Source organism: Oreochromis aureus, linkage group 15 (assembly GCF_013358895.1).
Source record: "Oreochromis aureus strain Israel breed Guangdong linkage group 15, ZZ_aureus, whole genome shotgun sequence".
NCBI classification, from domain to species: domain Eukaryota; kingdom Metazoa; phylum Chordata; class Actinopteri; order Cichliformes; family Cichlidae; genus Oreochromis; species Oreochromis aureus.
In genome coordinates, this window is record NC_052956.1 from 16,491,007 (window position 1) to 16,503,255 (window position 12,249).

Consider the following 12,249-nt stretch of genomic DNA (forward strand, 5'->3'; position numbering starts at 1 on the left):
CGAAGCAACCAAGCGCGAGTGAGACTTTCCTTTACTAGTTGATTTCTGTGGAAGAAGTGGAATCTCGGGGACCTCAACTTTTTGCAGTGGCTCTGATGTATCCAGGAGGGTCTCTCCGCTATTTTGCAGGCACTTGGTATGGACCCTCCCACCGTGGCAAGCTCCAATTTTTTCTTTGGAGTACTCGGACAAGGATCCAATCACCTGGCTTCAACCTGCAAGAAATAGGTGAAGAACAGTCTTGCGGCAGTTTATTGTTCAAAACAACTTCTCTGTTTGTCAAAATTGTCGGTTTCTAATAAGGACCATTCCTTGGATCACCCCTCCTGATGAGCCATGGCTTAAAACCATGGCTCGCTAGAGCGGCTGTTTTGTGTAATGATTTGGGAAGAATGGGCTTTCCTGCTATTTTCAATATGTCATCAGTGTCTAGTACTGCTCCGTGTTTTAGCCATTGTTTTCTGTTCTTTAGGTGGTGCTTTTTGTTCGTCCTGCAGTACAGACAGTCGAATGGTGTGATTTTCATGAGTTGTTAATAAGACTGTGGTTTTATGGCTGCTGCTGTTTTTTTCAGCTTTGTCAGCAAAATTGTTTCCTTTCTAATTTCAGAGTCATCCTTCTGATGTGCTGAACATCAGAAGCATAGTGCTAAATGTCGTATCACATGGCGAGTTTTCTCCCATGTAAACAGATGTGTGCCATGATAAAATCTTCCTCCACACACTAGAAACAAGAAACTAATTTCAACCCTCTGTTACGTTTTATTATTATTATTTTATACTTATACTTATATACTTATTTTATAATCCAGTCATTTTTCAAATCTAGTATCAATCAACTAATTTGCATGTCAGCTCATAATGCGCTAAGTTGATAGGTCAACAGAAATGCACGTTCAAAGAGAATTTCCTTCATACAGTAAATTACTTGTTTTGCATCAATCAAACAGAAAGCATTCCACAATTTATTGTATTACCAACTAAATTTATTGTCTGATTACTGCTTGGTCATACCAGACTCTCTCTGTGTCTTTATTTTTTCTTCTCTGTTTTCACAAACGTTTCACCTATTGTCTTGCAAGCTGGAGAGTTAAATGTCAGCAGTGGATAAATTCAACATTTGATAACAAAACTCTGTTAAGTTTTTCCTGCTTTAACACCAATGAGAAATATAGGCGCATGTATAGTGTGTGCTATAGTATAAGCTGTCCTTCATTGCATGTATGTGTGTTAGTACGCTTGCATGTAAGGCCTGTGGGCTTCTCTCACCCAAAAAGGGCATTTTCTTAACAGCTGCCTTTCTCTTGCGTGTGTTCAGAAAGGCAAATCTGCTTGTAGCAGTTGTGAGATTATTATGCTGTTATATATTACATTATACCTGTAATCAAAATGAGTGAATCATGATACTGCTGTAGGCCACATCATGCTTCTTGTGTAATCAGTATGTAGTTTTAGTTTGCATCATACTTCTGAGTTAAAAGAATGTGAAAATCATTAGATTAATTAGATAGGTTGGTATTATCCTATACTGCTGATTTGCTGTGAGTGAGTTACACTATTTCATGTCATTTCATACTGCTGAGTTATAAAGAGAATATTGTGTTCAGAGAGTCAGGGCCTTTTTTTTTTTTTTTTTTTCTCATTGTAGAGACAACAGAGCACATTGCACGGGAGCAGATAAACAGGGAGCCAAGGTCATAACTCAGGCTCACTGGGAGTTAGAAAGAATGTAAATGCTTAGTTTTGTGGCTGTGGTGCATTTTGTATGGCTTCTTTTCTTTTGTTTAGTAGCTTTCTGCCTTCACCTGAGAGGGTGTGCCCTAAGTATGTGACTTTATAATTAGAGTTTATTTAAAGATACCTTGTGGCCTTAACTCAGCGACGTAACACAGCCATAGTATTTTGCTTACACCCTCCCTCTGGGTGGCCAGTCACTAAAATGTCATCTACGTAGAGTAGAAACTGTCTCTGCCCCTCAAAAGTGAAGCCAAACACTGAGAAAGCGTTTGATAAGTCTGTCACTGAGAACCATTGTTTTGTTTTGGAGTGACTTGATTCAGTATAGTGTGGGGATTTGCTACTACTGGTGGCATCATTTCAGTGATTTCATTTATTGCTCGCAGATCATGCACTAGACGGTATTTTGCAGTATTAGCTTTCTTCACCACTTAAACAAAACATCACTCTTTGTTTGTTTTATTATTATTATCATTATTATCATTATTATTATTATTATCATTGTTGTTATTATTATTTTAAATTCTCCTTTCTCAAAAACAGAAAATGAAATTGTAGTTGTTCTTGGCTGAGTAACACAAAACCCCTTCTTTTTTTTTCTTTTTTTTCCCAAGACAAGAAACTAAGTTTTAACTTTTCTGCCTTATCACCTAAAACAAAACAGACAACCCAGCTCTCAGCTGGCTCTGAACTTATCATCAAGGTCGCATGGTGAGAGCTACTTCAGAAGTCAAAGTACTCCTCACTCAAGCAACACGTCAAAAAACAAAACAAAAAGCAAAAAACTCTACACACACTACACAGAGAACAACAGTAAAGACACAACTGAAAATGCTGTTCTTCTTCGTTCTCCTTGAATTTTAGAATAAACTTCACCTGCATTAGTAAATCATATGCCTAATCATTATGTGTCACTAGTGTGATCACAAATTTATTTATTTTTTTCCAATTCAACAAAACAAACAAAACAAAACAAAACAAAAAGGCTGCTGCCAAAAACAAATCAGAAGTATGAGGGAAAAAAACTGAGCTCACAGACAGCTGCATGTTGCAACTCCTGCTCTAAAAAATGTGTAACCTGCTCATCAGCTTGCAGTGACCACATATTTAATTCAGCTTCTCACTCTTGTAGCTTTAGCTGTTATAGACAAGGTTTAGCTTATTAGTTGTTAGTATAGGTGTGCTCTATATTTCAGCAATGTCTTATCTAGGATGACAGGTTTTCAAGCAGGTCAAGTGCTTCTATGCACTTAAAGAAAATATCTAAACTAATTATTTTCTTCATCTCATATGTCATTGTACTGAAGTTGAGCAAACCTTAAGCTTGATGCAGACTACTTTTAGCAATTATCCACCTCACATCATAACTGACTGAGGTGCCTCTTCATATTAATATTATTTCATTATTAACGCTATTATCTCTTTACATAACAGCAATAGTATATTACAATATTTATTTATATTTTATTTGTATCCACCAAGGGTGGTGATCTGCAGTTTCACCCTTTCCCAAGCTGGAGACATTTACATTTTCACACACTTTCCTTGGCTGAACAATGACACAACCTTAATATACCTTATACATTTCTCTAATTTATTTAATATGTGTTTGTGTGAATCATTCTGTTCATTCAGGGCATGGTCTTCATCCCAACTATGTGTCATTGTTAATACCAGTTTACAGGTTGTTATCCTTGCTATCATCAACTTGAATACATTACAGTTAAGTTCTAAATCAATTTAGCCTTTTGTTTATTTTACTTTATTCCTCTTGTATCTATATGTATTCAGTCGGGTCTGTTTCCAGCCCTTTTTAAACTTCTGCTTTCATCTTGAATTTTTCACTTGGTGAGGGATTATTATGTTCTTCCTGATCTGAACTATTCTCTTCACCTGAGCTGCTATCCTGTTCTGAGTCACTGTCTTCTTTGTTTGTTAATGCTTTTACTCTTTTTTGCCTGTCGTCCTCTCCATTCCTCTCCCCTTCTTTTGGATTATTCCTGCTCCGTTTTGTTGTTTTTCTAACCATCCCTCATCAGGTGTTAATTTTGCTTGTTTATTCCCCATTTTTAAAGATTTTGCTGGGCCTTCGCTGGCACGCTTGACTTCAGAGTGGTTTACTGATACGGCCTTCGACTTGACCCTAGAGGTGAAGCGGTATCAGTTTTATGAGACGAAGCTCAACTGTTCTCCTCTGTCACCAGTACGTGAGCCTCAAGCAAAGAACAAAATAAAATAGAAGTAGTTCAGCAGCGTATTGTGCTGTAAAATTAACTTACTTCTAGACACATACACACATAGACATTTGCGCGCTTTTACAATTTGTTATGAAGTAATTACGGCTACTTCTAAAACCTAAGTCTAATTCGGTTCGTTACGGCGAATCCTAACCTATTTTAATTTGTTATGAAGTAATTACGGCTACTTCTAAAACCTAAGTCTAATTCGGTTCGTTACGGCGAATCCTAACCTATTTTAATTTGTTATGAAGTAATTACGGCTACTTCTAAAACCTAAGTCTAATTCGGTTCATTTTGGCGAATCCTAACCTATTTTATTTTTCTATTTTGTTTGTTATTCGGTTCATTACGGCGATTCCTAACCAAAATAGTGTTTCTCTCACCCTCAGACGTCTCACTGGTGGTTCGGATCGCCAGACTGAATCCCACCGCCATGGACCAGACTAAAAACACCGGCCTGGACCCGAATTTTAGCGTCCCAGGTCTTTCGGCCTCGTCTAAGAGGGCTGTGCACAGACTTCAGTGCTGGCTTCCCACGGCGTCAGGAATCAGTGCTGGATCCTGGAACAGAGTCACAGATAACAGTTCTGATGTTTCTGCCCCGGCTTCGAAGGACCAAAATAAATGTCAAGAGATTTATTCTAAAGACACTTCTTCAGCTGAGAGTCTAAGAGGAGAAACACACACAGACGCTGCAGCATTTACATGTATACAAGGGCGATCACAGAACGCTCACACCAGAGTGGGGGCTCTGCGATGCGCGCTCTGTTCTTGCACATGTCTTTATTTATACATAAGAAAAATGAATACATGTGCGTATGTGATTGTGTGTGTGTGTGTGTGTGTGTGTGTGTGTGTGTGTGTGAGGTCAGAACTGCTTGTTTGACTTCTTCCTATCGCTGTGAGAAGACTCAGATACAAATATTAGAACATGTTTTATAAAGAACAATCAGTCCTGAACAATGAAAAGAACAACCAGTTCTAAGCAAGGAAATGATCATCATGCAGCATTCTATCACAAGCAAACTTATATCATTAAAAGCTTATACTGACTAAAAAATACAATTTTCTATTGACAGTCTGATAAGCTCAAAATAAGCAAAACTGCATATCATGTAGTTGAACAGTTTTTTGGAAAGGATGGAAAACAATGACAGTTACAAATACATTGTGCATGAAACGAATTCAAACGTGGTGATAGAGCCAGCTGCAGATGTGTGTCACAAGTTAATCTGGCTGGATAATAAACAGAAACAACTGATCCCTGTTGTCTTTGCTTACTGATTGTTTTTAGTGTTGACAATCCACATTGCTGGCATTGCGTCTTTCAAACGGTTTGTGGGTAGATTTGGATGTACCAGGTGTAAGTGCAGCCATTCAGCCTCAATGTGATCATAGACGCAGGTGCAGATGTGTGTCACAAGTTAATCTAGTAGTAGGCTATGGTACTTGGCCACAGGTGGCAACCTCCATTTGAGACTGCTCCAGCTGCGATGTGGTAGTCAGTAGATGGGTTCCAACTTGAAGATCATATACAAGTTTTGGAGACTGTTTATTACTAATCACTGTGTAACTGCTGTACATTCACAGTAACTGCCATCTCCTTACAAATGTTTTTTTAGATTGACCACACTTATACAGTCTGTATATAACGACCAACTCTAAAATATTCGTTTGCAGAGAAAAGACACAGACAGACTATGCTTACAGGATGCGATGTGACAACACTAATGAAATATTGATGTGTCATATTTGTTCAAGACATTTTTCATATGGGCAAAAATATTAAAATCATGATGAACAGGGGTGGTGATTCTTATGACTTTGTGCATATAATTTGGAATTTTTTACAAATGTGGGCCAAAAATAGATACATGATATCATTTCAAAGGTTTATTTGCATGACGCACAAACAGACACAATTGAAAGTTACAAATGTATTGTGCATGAAACGAATTCAAACGTGGTGCAGATGTGTGTCACAAGTTGATCTGGCTGTAGGCTGTGGCACTTGGCCAGAGGTGGCGCTGGTTGATTCGAGACCATGTTAGTGCACACAAAGTAAACTGCACGCTTTAGTTGTGAAGCAAAAGCGCTGAAATCGGAGTAATAGCACGTACGAAAGGGATGATAACGACGACTAGATTCTCCCGATCGTTTACCCTTGCTGTCCTGTGAAAAACATCGGCGTAGTGTTAATTGTTTGCTGTTTTCGCGATCGCGTCGCGCATGAGAATATCACCAGGTAAACTCGCAACATTTTTAAACATTTTGTTGTTCAACAGCATCAAGACTGACGGAGTGTGTTTGAGATAACCTCACAAGTGTCACAGATGACACATTTGGCGGGGTTTTTTTGCTGGTTTGTCGGTAGCAGCTCCTGAAACGCAAGTGTGCCACACATCTGTTCGACCAAATCCAGTTAATCTAAGCGCCAGTTAATCTGGAACACCGACGGCGTCTCAGATTTGGCCGGGGAAGATGCACTAGGGCCTTCTTCATTACGAGATCCTGGAAGCACTGATCAGTGTAATCTTGGAGAGCCTCTAAACTCTCCCCGTTGTTCTCCAGGGTGTTGGAGATGATTTAGACAAATGCTGTTAGTTATAAGACAATTTATAAGTGTATTTGGTAATACTGAAGCTTAAAGGAATTTGTTCAATTCTAAACTACCATTCACTTTAAGTCCGTCACTTTTACATACTTTATATTCATTGCAGGTAAGGTATTCCAGATGCCCTCATCTTCAGCAACACTTTGCAGATCCTATGAGATGTTCCCAGCCAAAATAATGTGTAATTTCTCCAGCAGGTTCTGGTTTACTCTGGATTTTCCTTCCAATAGGAAGTGTGTCTGGAAAAAAACCCCAGGGGGTCAGTCAGGAAGCATGCAAAACAGATACCTAAACCACAATGGTTAAAGGAGTCTGATTTTCATGAGCATCATAGCTCATGAAAATCAGAAATGCAGTGTTAAAATAGCACAATATTTCCTAAGATCCAGAAAAGCATTTACAATGCAGAAATGTCCAGTTTCATTTCATTTATGCGTTCAGGTAGAGCTTCTTTTTTTTTTTTTTTTTTTTTTTACCACAAATTCATGCCTCATGGTGGTGTGGCATGGAGACAATCAGCTTGTGGCACTGCTGCGGTATTACTAGGGGCCCCGGATGAATTGATAATTGTCTTCAGCTCCTTTATTTCTGGGTTTCTGGGTTGCCTGTTTCTCATCTTCCTCATTGATTTTCAGTGGGATTCAAGTCTGGCGAGTTAGATGGCCAGCCAAGCAAAGTAGCCTAATAAAATGATCAGCAGCCTAAATGGTAGTAATTTTTGTTAGCAGATAGAACTATAAAGTTCACACTTCACACCGGACTTCAAACACCTTTGATTCTTCGGCTCTCCACTTTTCCTCATGACTCAAAGACTTTGAATTTCAAATGAAATGCAAAGTTTACTTCAGACCACTGAGCAGCAGACTTCTTTTTCTCCTTAGCCAACATAAAATCTACTGATGCTGTCTCTCATTTAGGAGTGTCTTTCCATTAATCAACTCAAGTCAACTTCCCATTAATATGCTGTAGTTTTTAGCAGTTAGCTTCTGTGGATTACCCTTCTTGCCAGAGGGTTTCGATCATCATCCTTTGAACAGCTGTCAGGTCAGCAGTCTTCCTCATAATTGTATTTGCATGTAGCAAACTAGACTCTGAAGTACAGTGTGTTTATGCTGTTTGAGTCATTTGTATTAAATGTTTTAATAACTGGAGAAACTGGATTTCTCATTTTCATGAGCTATGGTCATAACCTGTGGTCATGAATATAGAACACATGAAAGTTTACTTTAAAAAAAAACCCTCCAATTTTTGTAAATTTTGGAGGTGCACTAGAGTGTATATATATTTTAATAATTGTGTACTTTCCCCAGTTTCCAGCATTACATGTTGAAACCTAAAGGACTGGCTATTGCAGTTGTGGCTCAGTATGTCATCATGCCTCTTACAGCCTTTTTCATAGCTAAGGTTGGTATTTATGCAAAATTTTAAAAAGATTATACAGTAACCAGTTAAATAATGCACTTTTTATTTATGTCTACATATAGTTGAAGCTTCACATAAGGATATTTCGTTATGATTTGTGCCTCCTACAAAATTTGGACAGAGATGAGTTCAGTTACTTGGTTAATGTAATTTTTTTCCACGCCCATTTATTATACCTCCCATGAACTCTCATTTATGTCACTGTACTTTATTTCAATACATTTTCCATAGCTGACACCAGACTGGCATTTGTATTACTATTAGACATTCTTACTGGTGTTTGCAGCACCCTGTAAGAGGTTAGTGTGATTTTGTGTCACAGGTGTTCCAGTTCAGTGATATAACAGCTGTGGTTAATCTGGTCTGTGGCTGCTGTCCTCGAGGAACTCTCTCTAACACCCTGACTCTGGGTCTACAGGTGGACATGAACCTCAGGTGCATACACAAAGTTATGCAGTTAATTGGTCAATGTTTAAATAACACACTGATATATTTTTCTAACATAACTGATTGACTTGATATGTTAGCTTTTCTGTCTAATCTCACCGGTCTACAAAAATATCCTTTGTTTGCTACTGGGAATTCAGACCAGCTCTACATCTTTTTTTTTTCTTTTTTTTTCCCACACTGACTCAAGTAAGAACTAAGAGCAGTCAGTCATCATGTTCAGATTAAATTTTCCCTGATATTCATTGCCTGTCACTTTTATATCCTGATGTTCATCACTGAAAATGCCCAAATTTGATGGAAAAAAAGTTGAGATGAGAATGGAAAAAGTTAATCTTTAGTGATATTCTGGCACCCATTAGCAGATGTGCTTTCAGCACATTATCCATGAGTTCACCATTGTTATATGCTCTATAAATGCCAAGAAAATTCCTGGCAACCTGCACTAATGCTTTCTGTGCTGCTGACTCAATCAGTTTTCTTTTTGAACTCATTGTCAAGCAATAGTGCATGGATTTCAGGACCAAAAAAACACCTTTCCTACTTTTGGTGACGAAACGTATTTATTAAATGCTGAAATGAATTGCACTTTCTGTCCATTCTTACTATTGTCCGATATTTCCAGTGTCAAGATTATTACCTGATCAGCCATAGAAATTAAAAAAAGATGCAATACATCTGTGTTGCAACATCAATTAAATGTTCGTCATCACGGGGGAAATATCTGCCATGTTTTTGTGTACGATGTCAGGAACTTAGTGGTAAAGTGAATGTTCCCAGTCAGAAGTCCTTTTTTCACATGAATACACAATAAGGACGGGAGTATACAATTACTGGGCACTGCATTAGGTACACCTAGTAGTACCAGGTCAGAGTCCTTTTTGTCTTCACGACAACGTTAACCCTTTTTGGCACAGAATCAACAAGGTGCTGGAAACATTTCTTAGAGCTTCTGGTCCATATTGACTTGATAGCTTCACATAGTTCCCGCTGATTTGTCGACTCTAAATCTTCTGCTCCATAAGAGCCCAAAGGTGCTCTATTCAATCGAGATCTGGTGACTGTGGAGGTCATTTGAGTATAACAAGCCCATTGTCAAATTCGAGAAACCAGTTTGAAATTATTTAGGCTTTCTAACATGGTGCATTATTTTGCTAGAGGAAACAATCAGAAAATGGGCACACTACAAAGCAGGATGAATTGAGTTGAACTCAGTTTTATTTATATAGCACCAAATTGCAACAGTTGCGTCAACAACATGGATCCATGATTTCATGTTGTTTACGCTAAATTCTTACAATATCATCCAAATATGTCTGCAGAAATTGAGACTCATCAAACAGGCAATGTTTTCCTACTTTTCTGCAGCTGTAAGCAATCTGCTTCACGTCTTAACCTCCTAGGACTTGGTGTCCACATATGTGGACATCACATTTTGGGTTGTCTAGACCAAAATACTAAATTTTGCTCTACAAGGGCCTGATATCCACTTACAAGGACATTATACTGCCTCTGTTTTATAGAAATTTAAAACGAATATCCTCATATGTGGCTCTCATTTTTCTTAGAAACAAAAATCAGGTAAAAAAAAATATCTGGTGATTCCTTGTTTTGACATTCATCGGGTCCTAATTTGCCCAAATATCAAAGAGAAATTAAAAATGCATGCCATGAAAGAGTTCAGGTCTTAGGAGGTTAATTTGCTGAATGTTCAGAGAGGCTCTTCTGCATACCTTCTTGTAACAAATGATTACTGTTACTGTAGTTACTGTTGCCTTCTTATCAGATCAAAGCAGTCTGGCCATTCTCCTCTGACATCTGGCATCAACAAGGCATTTTCCCCTAAAGAGCTGCCGCTTGCTGGATAATCTTTTCCTTTTCTCTGTAAACCCCTCATGCCTAAATGCATTCAGTTGCTTTCCCTCACTCAGTTGCTTTTACTTATTTCATATTTGTATTAATCTAATGTAAAAGAATGTAAAAGTAATGTAAAAGAACCCACCCAGCACTTTATTTACACTCTAGCTCTTGTTTTAACATATGGCACAGAAATTGAACATTTAACAGTGTTTCCTGAAAACCCTCTCTTGTCAACATAGAATAGAATAGAATAGAATAGAATGCCTTTATTGTCATAAAATGCCTTTTATAACATACAAACCACTGCAGTGCAGTACCTGCACTGGTGGTTTGTATCATATCTATCTAATAGACTCCAGTTTGTTCGTGTAAATGGAGAGCCCTCTTCACACACTGAAGTTAATTATGGAGTGCCACAGGGTTCAGTGCTAGGACCAATTCTGTTTACATTATACATGCTTCCCTTAGGCAGTATCATTAGAAGACATAGCATACATTTTCACTGCTACACTGATGACACCCAGCTATCTATCCATGAAGCCAGATAACACACACCAATTAGTTAAACTGCAGGAATGTCTTAAAGACATAAAGACCTGGATGACCGCTAACTTTCTGCTTCTAAATTCATATAAAACTGAGGTCATTGTATTCGGCCTGAAAATCTTAGAAATATGGTATCCAACCCAGATTCTTACTCTGGATGGCATTATCTAAAAACTCCCTGAAGTTGGTCCACAATGCTGCAGCAAGAGTACTGACAAGGACTAGAAAAAGAGAGCAGATTTCTCCTATCTTGGCTTCCCTTCATTGGCCCCCTGTTAAATCCAGAATTGAATTCAAAATCCTGCTTGAATAATCAGGCCCCATCTTATCTGAATGACCTTATAATACCATATCACCCCATTAGAGTATTTCGCTCTCGCACTGCAGACTTACTTGTTGTTCCTAAAGTATTCAAAATTAGATTGGGAGGCAGAGTTTTCAGGCCCATCTTCTATGGAACCAGCTTCCAGTTTGGATTTAGATAGACAAACACGATCTCTGCTTTTAGGCTTAAAATGCTACTGAGGGATTTCCATGATGCACTGAGTATTTCTTCTTCAATCACCTTTCTCACTCATTATGTGTTAATAGACCTCTCTACACAGAATCATGTTTGTTATTAATCTCTAAATCTCTTCAACAGAATCTACCTTCTCTCACCTCAACCAGTCCTGGCGGATGGCCGCCCCTCCCTGAGCCTGGTTCTGCCAGAGGTTTCTTCCTGTTAAAAGGGAGTTTTTCCTTCCCACTGTCGCCAAACTACTTGCTCAAGGGGGATCATATGATTGTTGGGTTTTTCTCTGAATGTATTATTGTAGAGTCTGCCTTACAATATAAAGCATCTTGAGGTTACTGAATTGAAATAATGAGGAGTTTTACTGGTGTACCTAATAAAGTGACTGATGAGTATATATGGGAACTGGAGGAACCAGGTCAAAACAAACTTCAGTAAGTGTGTATCTAAAGTGTTTTTGGACAATAACAAGGTTCTATATAACTTCTGTACTTCTTAGTGTATCCGTTTATTCTTCTTTTCATTGAGTTTGATGAGAATAATTAAAATATAGAACAACATATTTAATTGTTAAAGATATAAAACAAGAATAGAAGCTAAACAATGATTTGCTTCCTATCTTGTTGTTCTCAAGTAGGTGTTACTACACTCAAAGAAATGAAATTGGGTGGTTGTTGCATGTACAAGATTCAAACTTGTAAGTTGAACTAAATGATTTCATGTTTCTATGGTGAACGTAACTAAATCATGTAGCATCTGCATGAAATTCAGCAACTTAATTTGTTCTTGTTGAGATGACATGATACAATCTAGTAAGAGTGGTTAGTTGCCTGGACTCACGAAATTCACAAGATCACATTAGATGTCAAA

General features: G+C 38.0%; 1 long non-coding RNA gene across 2 annotated transcripts; it reads left to right on the forward strand.

Moving 5' to 3' along the window:
- The first annotated feature begins 6,042 nt into the window (after positions 1-6,042).
- LOC120433096 lies at positions 6,043-12,238 on the forward strand. 2 transcript variants are annotated; one of them, XR_005608313.1, is made up of 3 exons: positions 6,043-7,994; positions 8,335-8,447; positions 11,509-12,238. It is a non-coding gene; the product is annotated as an uncharacterized LOC120433096 (long non-coding RNA). The 2 variants fall into 2 exon arrangements; XR_005608314.1 differs by lacking the exon at positions 11,509-12,238 and having other exon boundaries at positions 6,043-7,634; positions 7,901-7,994; positions 8,335-10,590.
- The last annotated feature ends 11 nt before the right edge of the window (positions 12,239-12,249 follow it).